This window comes from Oryctolagus cuniculus, chromosome 12 (genome assembly GCF_051225735.1).
Source record: "Oryctolagus cuniculus isolate XC-2025 breed Fujian yellow rabbit chromosome 12, ASM5122573v1, whole genome shotgun sequence".
NCBI classification, from domain to species: domain Eukaryota; kingdom Metazoa; phylum Chordata; class Mammalia; order Lagomorpha; family Leporidae; genus Oryctolagus; species Oryctolagus cuniculus.
Window position 1 is genome coordinate 52,918,851 of NC_142878.1, and position 11,721 is coordinate 52,930,571.

Below are 11,721 nucleotides of genomic sequence, written 5' to 3' on the forward strand. Positions count from 1 at the left end.
AGAAAAAAAGAGACCAGTTCAGAGAATAAAAAGCAGAGTCAAATATCCTGATGAGTGATTCTTCTCTAGAAGTCAATCATATAGTATTCAACGTGCTTCCAAAGTGTCTGAGTATAAAAGAACATGGCTGTAATGAATTTAGCTGGTGCTCAGGTCTCTTCATAGTTGTTGTAAATATCAAAAAAATTCAGGAATACCAGAGAGACTCTGCTTTTGTATAGTACATGGTAAAGTCTGCTTGTGTTTCCATTTGCAGATAGAAGCACCTAGAAGAAAAGATCCGTGCCTCAAATTGAAATCTGGCGACCATTGCATCTGTGCCTAGAAGTAATTGCCTGAGTCTTTGCAATGGGGCCTGCAGCATGTGGGAGGCTTTGGGATATTTCTTTAGGCTATGAATAATTTCTTGCCTTTCCATGTATTGATCCCTCTCCTCTCTCCTCTCCTCCCTCTCCTCTCCTCTCCTCTCCTCTCCTCTCCTCTCCTCTCCTCTCCTCCCTCTCCTCTCCTCTCCTGTTCCTTATTAGATATGAAGTGCACAGACAATTCCAAAACTGTAGTACAGATGCCACTAATCCACACATTCCTCTTGCTGCCTTCCTTTGACCAACCTGCTAAATTCCCAGACCGGATGAACCCCTCCCTTACCCACTAGTATGGTGACCTGGAACTATGCTCTAGATTCTGGGGTTTTGTCAGTTATGGCAAAGATGCTGACTAACAAATGTTGTTGACCATATAACATGTCACAATGTGATGGGAACCCTTCAGTGTTTAAGGCTATGGCAGTCCTGTTTGTTGCCTCAAATGGTGAATTTTTCATTTCCCTGCTAATAGAATCCTGGTGCTCTTTTAGTTAGTGTTGTTCCTAGATAAAAATAGATGTTTCCTCCAGACTTCTGCAGAGTGGCATTGCCATATATTGTGTTCTGAGCAATAAGATGTGAGTATTATGCACCATTTATAATCATGTCCCATGTAACAAATTTTCAGCTTCCTAATAATAATAAAATATCTAGGCTCCATGGAACTGCAAATCAAGAATCAAAATTCATCCATTTGTATCCCAGATACAAGAAAATAGCCATTATCACGTTTCTCATCCTTAATAGAGGGCCAATCTGAAGTCATGTTTGTTTAACAAATGTGTCATCAAATTCCTCAGACACAAGAAAGGACAACTGGTTGGAAATTACCTAAAAATTTACTTTTAATTCACAGGTCCTGTAATTAATATGAGGCCATTGTGTAATTTTAAAGCTTTTATTGAAGTATAATATATATATAATAAAGCATACATATGTCATATTGTATGGCTTGCTAAATGTTCATAAAATTAACATGCTCTTGTAACCAGTGTGCGATCAAGAAACAAAGCCTTTCTATCACTTCCAAGTCCCCTTTATGACCTCTGTCAGTCATTCTGGACCATTAAGTAGCACTACCCCGACTTCTAACATATATATTAGCTGTGTCACATTTTGCACTTTATAGAAATGGTTTGTTCATTGACTGAGTACCTTCTTTAGTGGAAAGCAGGCTTAAGGCTTCTGTGTTCTCTATTTGCTTCTTTGAGCATTCTCTCTCCCTCTCTCTCTCTCTCTCTCTCTCTCTCTCTCTCTCTCTCTCCCTAACAAGATGGGCAAGATGGACAATATGTGGTGCAAGTATCTTTTGTTTACTGACTATCCTTTTAACTCTCTAAAGTTAAATTCAAGGTGCTTTAAGTATAGTCCAATTTCAATGCTTACAAGTTTCTGTATACAGCTTGAGAAATACTTTTCAAACACAAAATAACAAAAAGCATTGGTTTCTTCTAAAAGCCTTATATTTTTTCCTTATATTAAAATCTGTGCTGCATCTGAACTACTGTTTGCATATGATGTGAGGCAAAAGCTGATGAGTTTTTCTATGTGACAGTTTATTGAATATTGCTTATTGAACAGACCATCATCTTCCCTTGGAAAAGAGTACAAACATTTCCTTATATGAATTTTAACAGTATTTCAATATTAATTTTATCACAATATTTTTATCACTTATCTCCATCATCATCTTATTCCTCTATCTATTACTTCAATCTTTTCTGTACTTGCAGATTTTTGCTCTATGTTTCATAGTCATCATTTCATTCCATTAATTGGCACCAAGCTGTTCTTGATACTTTTATTCTAAATATTAAAATAACTCATTTTTCAGAAGTTTTCTCCTTTTGTCTGTGTTCAGGAAACTTTATTTTCTGTGCCCCATGTTTGTGCACACTTTATTTCTCACAAAATCCTTATCTCTTATCTGTTCGACTAGCAAGTTAATTTGAAAGTCAGTTGATAAACAATCAATTTCATGTGATTCTGGTGGAACAAATTGGATATTCTCTTGGCTATAGAATCCGCCTCTCAAAAATGCTTAACAGAGTTTGTGAAACATTAGAATCCTTAATATGCACTGCCAACTGAGCAGGAAAAAAGTCCCAAGAAAAAGAAAATACGCTTTGAGAGGACAAATATATGAGTGAGCCACAGCTATGGTAGGAAAGAAGAGAATATTAAAATGTTAATGTATCTATTTATGTCACAATTCTGTAATCACCTTAGAAATTTTATAGTGGATGAAAGATTTACCAAGCAACATACTTCTCTTAGTGTATTCCTATCCGTATGTTTATCTAAACAGTACATGTTATTTAGGTTTATACACATTTAGTACTACCTTGTATTTGTCTTTGTCTTGTGAAATACTAAATTCACTCCTATGTTATAAAATAATAACTAAAAAATGCTCTTTTAAGGCAAGGTCTGCAGCAAAGTATAATGGAGCTACAAATTTTTCTCTGCCTTTTCTATATGCCTTTTGTTTCTGCCAATTCAGAGTTAGCTAAGGCCACAGGATCATTAATGAAAATATTACAATTTATGCCACTGCTGATGGAAATTCATCTTTGGAAGTTGACCAGCAACTGGAACAGTGATTGTTCTCTCTTTCTGTTTTGCTCTGCCAACATTAGCATACAATGAGCTAGCTGGAGGTTCTCCTCCTCAGTCCTGTGCTATACACCTCCAATTCTGCTCATATTCGAGGAATAGAACAGATTCAGCTGTTCCCTCCTGTTGGTTGAGTAGACTTATTATTACCTCATGAATGACTTTTGCAAAGAAAATGCTTCCATGTGTAAGTCTGTCTAATGGGTAGTCTGAGGGACTTGAATGTGATCCAATATTATTTTTAAAGTATGTAGGAATGTTTCCTAAACATGTCATGATGATAGTAATGAGACTATTAAAAATGTAAATCCACTGATATTAAGAAAGTGACAGCCGGCGCCGTGGCTCACTAGGCTAATCCTCCACCTTGCGGCGTGGGCACACCAGGTTCTAGTCCCAGTCAGGGTGCCGGATTCTGTCCCGGTTGCCCCTCTTCCAGGCCAGCTCTCTGCTGTGGCCAGGGAGTGCAGTGGAGGATGGCCCAAGTCGTTGGGCCCTGCACCCCATGGGAGACCAGGATAAGTACCTGGCTCCTGCCATTGGATCAGCGCAGTGCGCCGGCCACAGCGCACTGGCCGCAGCGGCCATTGGAGGGTGAACCAACGGCAAAGGAAGACCTTTCTCTCTGTCTCTCTCTCTCACTGTCCACTCTGCCTGTCAAAAAAAAAAAAAAAAAAAAAAGTGACGGGGGCCAGCACTGTGGTACAGCAGGTTAACGCCCTGGCCTGAGGCACCAGCATCCCATATGGGCACCGGTTCTAGTCCCAGCTGATCCACTTCCGATCCAGCTCTCTGCTATGGCCTGGGAAAGCAGTGGAAGATGGCCCAAGTCCTTGGTCCCTGCACCCATGTGGGAGACCCAGAAGAAGCTCCTGGCTTCTGGCTTCGAATTGGCTCAGCTCTGGCAGTTGCAGCCAACTGGGGAGTGAAGCATCAGATGGAAGACCTCTCTTTCTCTGCCTCTCCTCTCTGTGTAACTCTGGCTTTCAAATAAATAAATAAATCTTTAAAAAAAATAAAAAACAAAAGTGACAACAGCTCAATTTAGGAAGCTGAACAAGAGAATAAGTAGTTATCAGTGTAGGTGCTTAGAGAAAGCAGGAACTCTGAGGAAGTCAGAAGTTAATCCATGTTGACAAGCTCCAGAAAGGTTTCAAAAGTAGAGGCCACAGTAGCATCAATGGGGCTCTAAACTGATGGATTGCTTGGAAATCTTTAAAGGGAGCAGAGCTACAGACACTTGTCCTGTTTCACATATCAGGGAAGGACAAACGAGGAAGCATAGAAGGCAGAGTTCAGTTACTTATTCAATATCACAATCACAGTGCACGCTGGAGGACAGACCAAACTTAGCAGGAACTTCCCTTTCAGTTCTCCTTCCAGATTTCACTGTGGTTTTCATCTATCCATCTATCTAGCATCTATCTATCTATCTAATGGAGAGAACGAGAGAGACAGGAGGAAAACAGCAAGAGAGAAAGAGATAGATCCATCCACTGCTTCCCTCCCCAGATGCCCACAACAGCTCCCAGTCAGAATGAACTTGGGAGCTAGCAGTTCATTCCAGGAACCCAATTACTTGGGCAATCATTGCTGCCTTTCAATGTATTGGCAGGAAGTAGAGTCAGGAGCTAGAGCCAGGAATCAAACCTGACACTTAGATTTGGGACTCAGGGTTCTTAAGTGCGAAGCCAAACATCTACTCCACAGGTGAAGAAAAATACAAATAGGCACATATGAGAAGTGAAACACAAATGTTTATTTGGGGGGGGAGGGTTGAACTAAATCAAAAACAAAATCCCCAGTGAATTAAATGAGGCAACATCACTTGCCCTGGTACAAAACAATGCTGATTTCCATTCAGGTATGTAACGACAGGACATCTCCACATGCCTCATTCAGACATGTAAAGAAATGTGATGGAGGGACTTGCAGCCAAGGTGTCACAACAATGAGGGGTAAATATTACCCCCTGTTTACTCAGATCAGTTTAGATAGGTTAGAATAGCTAGTTAATTCTGAATCATGCTGAAACAGGAGAAAGTGGATCTGACTCAATGATATGGCATTAGTGGGAATCGAGATTAGTGATGCTTGCTCTGATTAGTTGAAGACGCTACAATTACTAGAATGCTTGTTTATCTGTGCTTGCATATTTTAAAAGCTGTAACGCACTGACTTCACATTTCCCACCTCACACATGTCTCTTTGTTGACTCTGTGTTCCACAGCAATGCCTGGCCAAGGTTTGGGTACAGACTGCAGGTGCCTCGGAAGCACTGTGTCATGGCACAGAGGTATGTGGCTGAGTCTTCAAGCTGGGATCCTTTGATGTACAAGTAGCTGTGACCCTCCTTAGTGTTAAGAGTGGCTCTTACTCGTCCTTCCTGCTTTTCATCTCCATTTAAACTCATGCCAAACAAGAACTTGGGGGATTTTGAAGGTTTCCATCTGTACCAATTCAAGTTATAGAAAGAACTGGTAGGGAAGCTGCAGGTGAAATTGGTGCTCTCTCCCTCCTGAACTTGCAGGGACCAAGGTTTCTGTTCCACGTTCGACATGCTGCTCACTCCTGTTTAGAAAGACAGAGTCAGAGGCAGAAATGGTTTCACTCTTTCTTCATTTACCCCCAGATAAAGTTCAGAGGGGTCTGCATCCTCCTCCTGACCCTTCAGCTCCTGGACTATCCAGAATGCTTCTGGCAATCTTTGGACTTACCGCTAAGATGAAGCCACAGGAATAGCAAGGAGGCTGCCAAAGGATCCTTGTCCATTTATCCTGCCCTCGTATCCTCAACAGGGGACCGCGCTGCTGTTTAGATATGTGAACATCTACTTCAGAGAACAGGATTGTGCAGTCATTTCCTGGCCAACCAGAAACAAGCTCCCTCAAAGGTTCTAGAAACACTCCAACCAATTGTGCCCTAGATTCAGTTTCCTGTGGTTATCAAGGAAGGATCAAAGCTTGTTTTCTTGAAGCCACCCTCCCCAGTACTTAGAAAATGTCCCCTAAATTTGGAGCACAGAGAGAATTGATGACCTTTCGGAAGTGGGCTGCCTTATTAGGTTCATAGGAAGTTGCTGGATGAATGGAGATCTGTGGGAGGAAAAGCACTCAGATTAGAAATCTTTTATATGACTTCTCAAAAAGTCCAAATCCTGCAAACTATCAATGTGAAAACATTCCATGTGCTAAATGACTTCTTACTTTACGTATATGATTCTATACAAAAAATTACGTAACAGAGATAATACTACTCTCAGTTGACAAACAGAAAAGTAAAGCTAAAAAAATCAAGTGATTTATTCTCAATGCAGTTATCTGGTAAGCAGAATAGTAAGAATGAAATATATGCTGACGTCATAAATAAGAGTACCAATTGTTAAATCAACAACGGGAGTCACTGGGTTCATGCTCCCCATGCAGGATCTCTGTCCTTAATATGTTTATCTATGAAACTCAAAAACAACACTACTAGTCGAACAATACCCTATACCGGGTTCGGTTGTGTGAGTGCAACCTGTTGAAATCCCTGCTTAGTATATACTAAAATGATCTTCGGTATATGAAGGTAACCGAAAATGAAACGTGATGAAGGGCGGGATGGGAGAGGAAGTGGGTGAGGGGAGGGCCACGGGAGGGAGGGAGGTTGGGGGGAAGCCACAACAATACAAAAGATGCATTTTATATTCTACTTAAAACTATTGGTTGAGCTCTGTAATTAATACACAATTACTCTTAGGTGTTTAATCAATGCTATAACTAGTACTCAAATAGTATTTTACACTTTATGTTTCTGTGTGGGAGCAAAATGTGGTAATCTTTACTTAACATATGCTAAATTGATCTTCTGTATATAAAGATAATTGAAAATTAAAAAAAAAGATAATTTAAGTAAATCAGGATAGATTTTTAACATCTTAAATACTAGGTGACATACTAACATTTTCATTTCCTTATAGTACATAACAGTATAATACCAGATTTTTTCCCAAAGTGACCAAACTGTCCAACTTTTTATCTGAGTGGCCTTGAGCAACATAACCTTTCAGAGCCTCAGATCCTTACTTATAAGATGAAACGGTGACTTGATCAGTGTAGCCCTGACTGTTAATGAACAACTTAATACATTATCCCTCTTAGTAGTTTTTTTTGTCTGTTCTACTTAATATGACTGGTTTAATTCTGTAATTAATACACGGTTATTCTTAAGTGTTGAAATTTAACTGAAATTTGATCCCTGTTAAACATAAGAGTGGGAATAAAAGAGGGAAAAGATGTACAATTTGGGACATGCTCAGGCTGACTTGCCCCAAATGGTAGAGTTAGAAACATAGCAGGGGACTCCAATTTAATCCCATCAAGCTGGCATGTACCAATGCCATCTCACTAGTCCCAGTGATCAATTTCAGTTCACAATTGATCACACTGATAGGTCTAAGAGTCAAAGGGAGCACATAAACAAGTCTAGTACCTGCTAATACTAACCGATAGAATAAATAAAGGGGAGAGTGATCCAACATGGGAAGCGAGATACTCAGCAGACTCATAGAATGGCGGATGTCCTAAACAGCACTCTGGCCTCAGAATCAGCCCTAAAGGCATTCCGATCTGGCTGAAAAGCCCATGAGAGTATTTCAGGCATGGAAAGCCAAGACACTCTGGAAAAAAAAAAAAAAAACCTAAATGAAAGATCTCTGTGAGTGAGATCCCAGTGGAAAGAACAGGTCTTCAAAGAAGGAGGTACCTTTCTCTGAAGGGAGGAGAGAACCTCCACTTTGACTATGACCTTGTCTAAACAAGATAAGAGTCGGAGAACTCAAGGGGCTTCCATAGCCTTGGAAACTCATGACTGGTGCATAGGGAGATTACTGATGCCATAAACAGGAGTGTCAATTTGTTAAGTCAACAACAGGAGTCACTGTGCACTTACTCCTCATGTAGGATCTCTGTCCTTAATGTGCTGTACATTGAGACTTAATGCTATAACAAGTACTCAAACAGTATATTTCACTTTGTGTTTCCATGGGGGTGCAAACTGTTGAAATCTTTACTTAATGTATGCTAAACTGATCTTCTGTAAAAAAAAAAAAAAAAAAAAAAAAAAGAAGAAGAAATTAGCAATTCCCAACTTGACTCTCACTGGGATTAAACATGACAATAGGTCTGATCTGATTTCATCATCATTTAAAAAATCATCTATTATTTTTCACTTTATGTTTCTGTGTGGGAGCAAACTGATGAAATCTTTACTTAATGTATGCTAAACTGATCTTCTGTATATAAAGAGAATCGAAAATGAATCTTGATGTGAATGGAAGGCGAGAGGGAGTGGGAAAGGGGAGGGTTGCGGGTCTGAGGGACGTTATGGGGGGGAAGCCATTGTAATCCATAAGCCGTACTCTGGAAATTTATATTCATTAAATAAAAGTTAAAAAAAAAGAATGAAATATATACCTGCCTGGCTTTGGAGTCTGTGATGCTTGGAATCCACCATGCCACCTACGTTTTTGATGCTGAGCCAGTGTTTGAAATGTTAGATATGTCCTAAAAGTAATAGGTGTCTAGTTTGCGGTTATTCTTTGTAATGGCCTCAAAGGGCAAACAACACAAATGCTTACTGGCTGGAGAATGAATACACAAAATGTGGGATATGCAGACAATGAGCCACTGTTTACCAGTAAAACAAAGTTAACTGTGAATGCATGCTACAGCATAGAAGGACCTCCTACGTGTTCTGTTATGGAAAGGTGGCCAGATATATGAGATCACTTGCTAAATCATTCAACTTGAATGAAGTGTTCAGAAAATGAACCTCTCCAGAGACGTGAGGTAGATCAGCCTGAGGTAAGGAGTGGGATTGGGAACTAACTGTAACAGGGCACAAAGGCTCTCTGTGGGGGGAATTAAAATGCTTTAAATTGATTTGATTATGGTTTCACAACTCAGTGCATTTACTAAAATCTTTGAATTGTTTAATTCAAAATGGTTGCATATTCAGAGCTTGCAAATGATATCCCAACAAAATTTTTAAAAAATTTTATTTATTTATTTATTTATTTGAAAGACAGGGTTATAGAGAGAGAAGGAAAGACAGAGAAAGAATGAGAATTAGAGAGAGAGAGAGAGTGGGAGAGAGAGATCTTGCTGGTTCACTCCCCAAATGGCTGCAACAGCCAGAGCTGGGCCAGACTGAAGTCAGGAGCCAGGAACTCCATCCGGGTCTCCCACTTGAGTGACAGGGGGCCAAATACTTGGGACATCTTCCTCTGCTTTCTCAGACACATTAGCAAGGAGCTGGATTAGAAGTGAAGTAGCCAGGACTTGAACACGCAGTCATATGGGTTGCCAGTGTTTCAGGTAGCAGTTTAACCTACTGCACCGCGACACTTGTCCCAAAATAAAGTTTTTTGAAGTAAGTAAGAATTATTCTGTCTTGTTTGTGTCACAGTTCAGGTATAGGATTAGTTTGATTGAACATAGAAGTATTTGATTGAACGGTGATTGTGTACCTAGAATGTCCCTAGGAACTGTAAGAGATTAAAAATTACAAAACCTGTATTCTCTGTTCCCTGTAAATTCAAAATTTAGTTGGAGAAATAGGACATGTTAAAGGATAAAGTAATAGTACAGGAGAGCACGAATTTTTCAGGTTCTACTTCTGAGAAACTGATAGCATGAATTTGACTTCAAAGTACTTCTAGAAAACCAGTAACATAAGCAAAGGAAACAGCATAAAGTAGGTGCTAAAAAACAAAAACAAAAACAAACAAACAAAAAAACAAACAAAAACTAGGAAAGAGTGCTTTCCACATTTAAAAAAACCTAGGAAATGGTGCTTTTCACATATACTCAAATCATGTGAAAAAGGGAACAGAATCAGAAGGCATTCCAAAGGCCTACTTACAGCTCTTCTTCCCAGGAAAGGAGATGCAGTTATGGTTAATAAAAGAAATTCTGAACCGCCTTACCAATGTCTCCTAATTTAGAAATGGGCTGCTGGACAAGCTGAGCCACTCCAAGTCAAATTCTTTTTCTCTTTCTCTCCAAATCTCCACTTTCAGATATGCAGTGGTAGGGGAGTGACAGCATGACCATAGCACTGAGAAGCCCACTTGCTCTGGGACTTGTTCCTGGTAGGAATACTGACCGACTGATAAATTCATCCATAGCTGCCCAGTACAAGCAGGGGCAATCCTCCCACACCAAGAGCATTCTTACAGCTACTGGGACTGACTCCTGCAGGCTATGGCCACACACTTTATCCAAAATGGAGGCTAAGCCCACAAACCATCAGATTCCGCAGGTCCTTGTGGGTAAATGAACAGAAATGAGATTGTCATACTAGAAGTGTGTAGGACCCTCATTTCTTTCCTCCCCGCTTTGGCTGCAGCGCAATTCAATTGACAACCTCAATCTTCACCATCATTCCTCAGCACTCAGTGTGTCAAGGGAGGATTCTCCCTGTACCCACCCAGGGAGGGGAAACAAAATCAATTAACTTTATCTGTTTTGAGCAAAGATGCTTGTGTGTGTATAATTTTAAAAATATAGAAATATGTGCATATGCATATGTAGCCATACAAGCATGGGGTCTTTAAGCTTTTGCAACATGGAGGACAAAAAGCATGCACAGTCGGAGAAAATGCCTCAAAAGCTCCTTCCCCCCATCCTCTTAAAAGCTAAGGTGAGGAATTTTTAAAAGACAAAGCGTTAGATGATTTATCAACTGCTTTATAGTATAAACAAAACAACATAAATAAACCAGATAGTTATTCAACTATTTAGCATTTGCATATTTGAATTTTAAGTGACTTGCAGCGTAGAAATCTTAATAATTCTAAGTAAATAACACAAAAACTAGTCCAGCTCCAGCTTAATGCTCTTCTTTTAAAGATTTATTTATTTGAAAGGCAGAGTTACAGAAAGGCAGAGGCAGAGAGAGAGAGAGAAAGAGAAAGAGAGAGAGAGAGAGAGAGAGAGAGAGAGAGAGAGACAAAGAGGTCTTCCATCGCTGGTTCACTCCCCAGATGGCTGCAACGACCAGAGTTGCGCCAATCTGAAGCCAGGAGCCAGGAACTTCTTCCGGGTCTCCCACACGGGTGCAGGTTCTGCTTCTTTCCCAGGCCATAACAGAGAACTGGATCGAAAGTGAAGCAGCCAGGATACCAATCGGCTCACATTTGGGATGCCTCTGCTGCAGGCTGGGGCTTTAACCTGCTATGCCACAGCGCTGGCCCCCAGCTTAATTCTTCATATTAGTGTTTGAATTGCAGGGTCTGTAGAAGTAAATTTGCCTTTTGTTCATTCCTTGATCAACTATATATTGTGCCTTCTATGTGTGAGGACTTGTTCTAAACATGGAAAATTCATTAGTGCAGAGGACAAAAAAGGTCTACAATGTACTGGGGGAAGAAAAATATTAAGTGAATTAGAAAAAAAAAACCAAGATATTTTAGATGGAGTGAGGCATGAGAAAGACAATGCAATCCTATTCTGAAATGAAGAGAGTCCTGGGGAAAGGGAAACTTTGAGGAGAAGGCTCCACTCTGAAACATCCTGTACCACTCAAGGCAAGGTACCAAATCTCTCATATACTCAGTTTCCTTTTCCATAAGAATGAGTAACTTTCTCTTGGGCATTGGGCTGAACACTGGCCTAGATCATCTCCTTTACTTCTCACGATAACCCTTTTTGGTAGATATTCTTTCTTTTTTTAAGATTGACTTATTTACAGCCTT

General features: G+C 40.1%; 1 long non-coding RNA gene across 1 annotated transcript; it reads right to left on the reverse strand.

Annotated features, from left to right (window-relative positions):
- Window positions 1–4,718: 4,718 nt before the first annotated feature.
- On the reverse strand, window positions 4,719–6,577 carry LOC138844655 (uncharacterized). Its single transcript, XR_011380821.2, has 2 exons — window positions 5,699–6,577; window positions 4,719–5,552 (listed from the first exon to the last, which is right to left on the reverse strand). It is a non-coding gene; the product is annotated as an uncharacterized LOC138844655 (long non-coding RNA).
- Window positions 6,578–11,721: the final 5,144 nt, after the last annotated feature.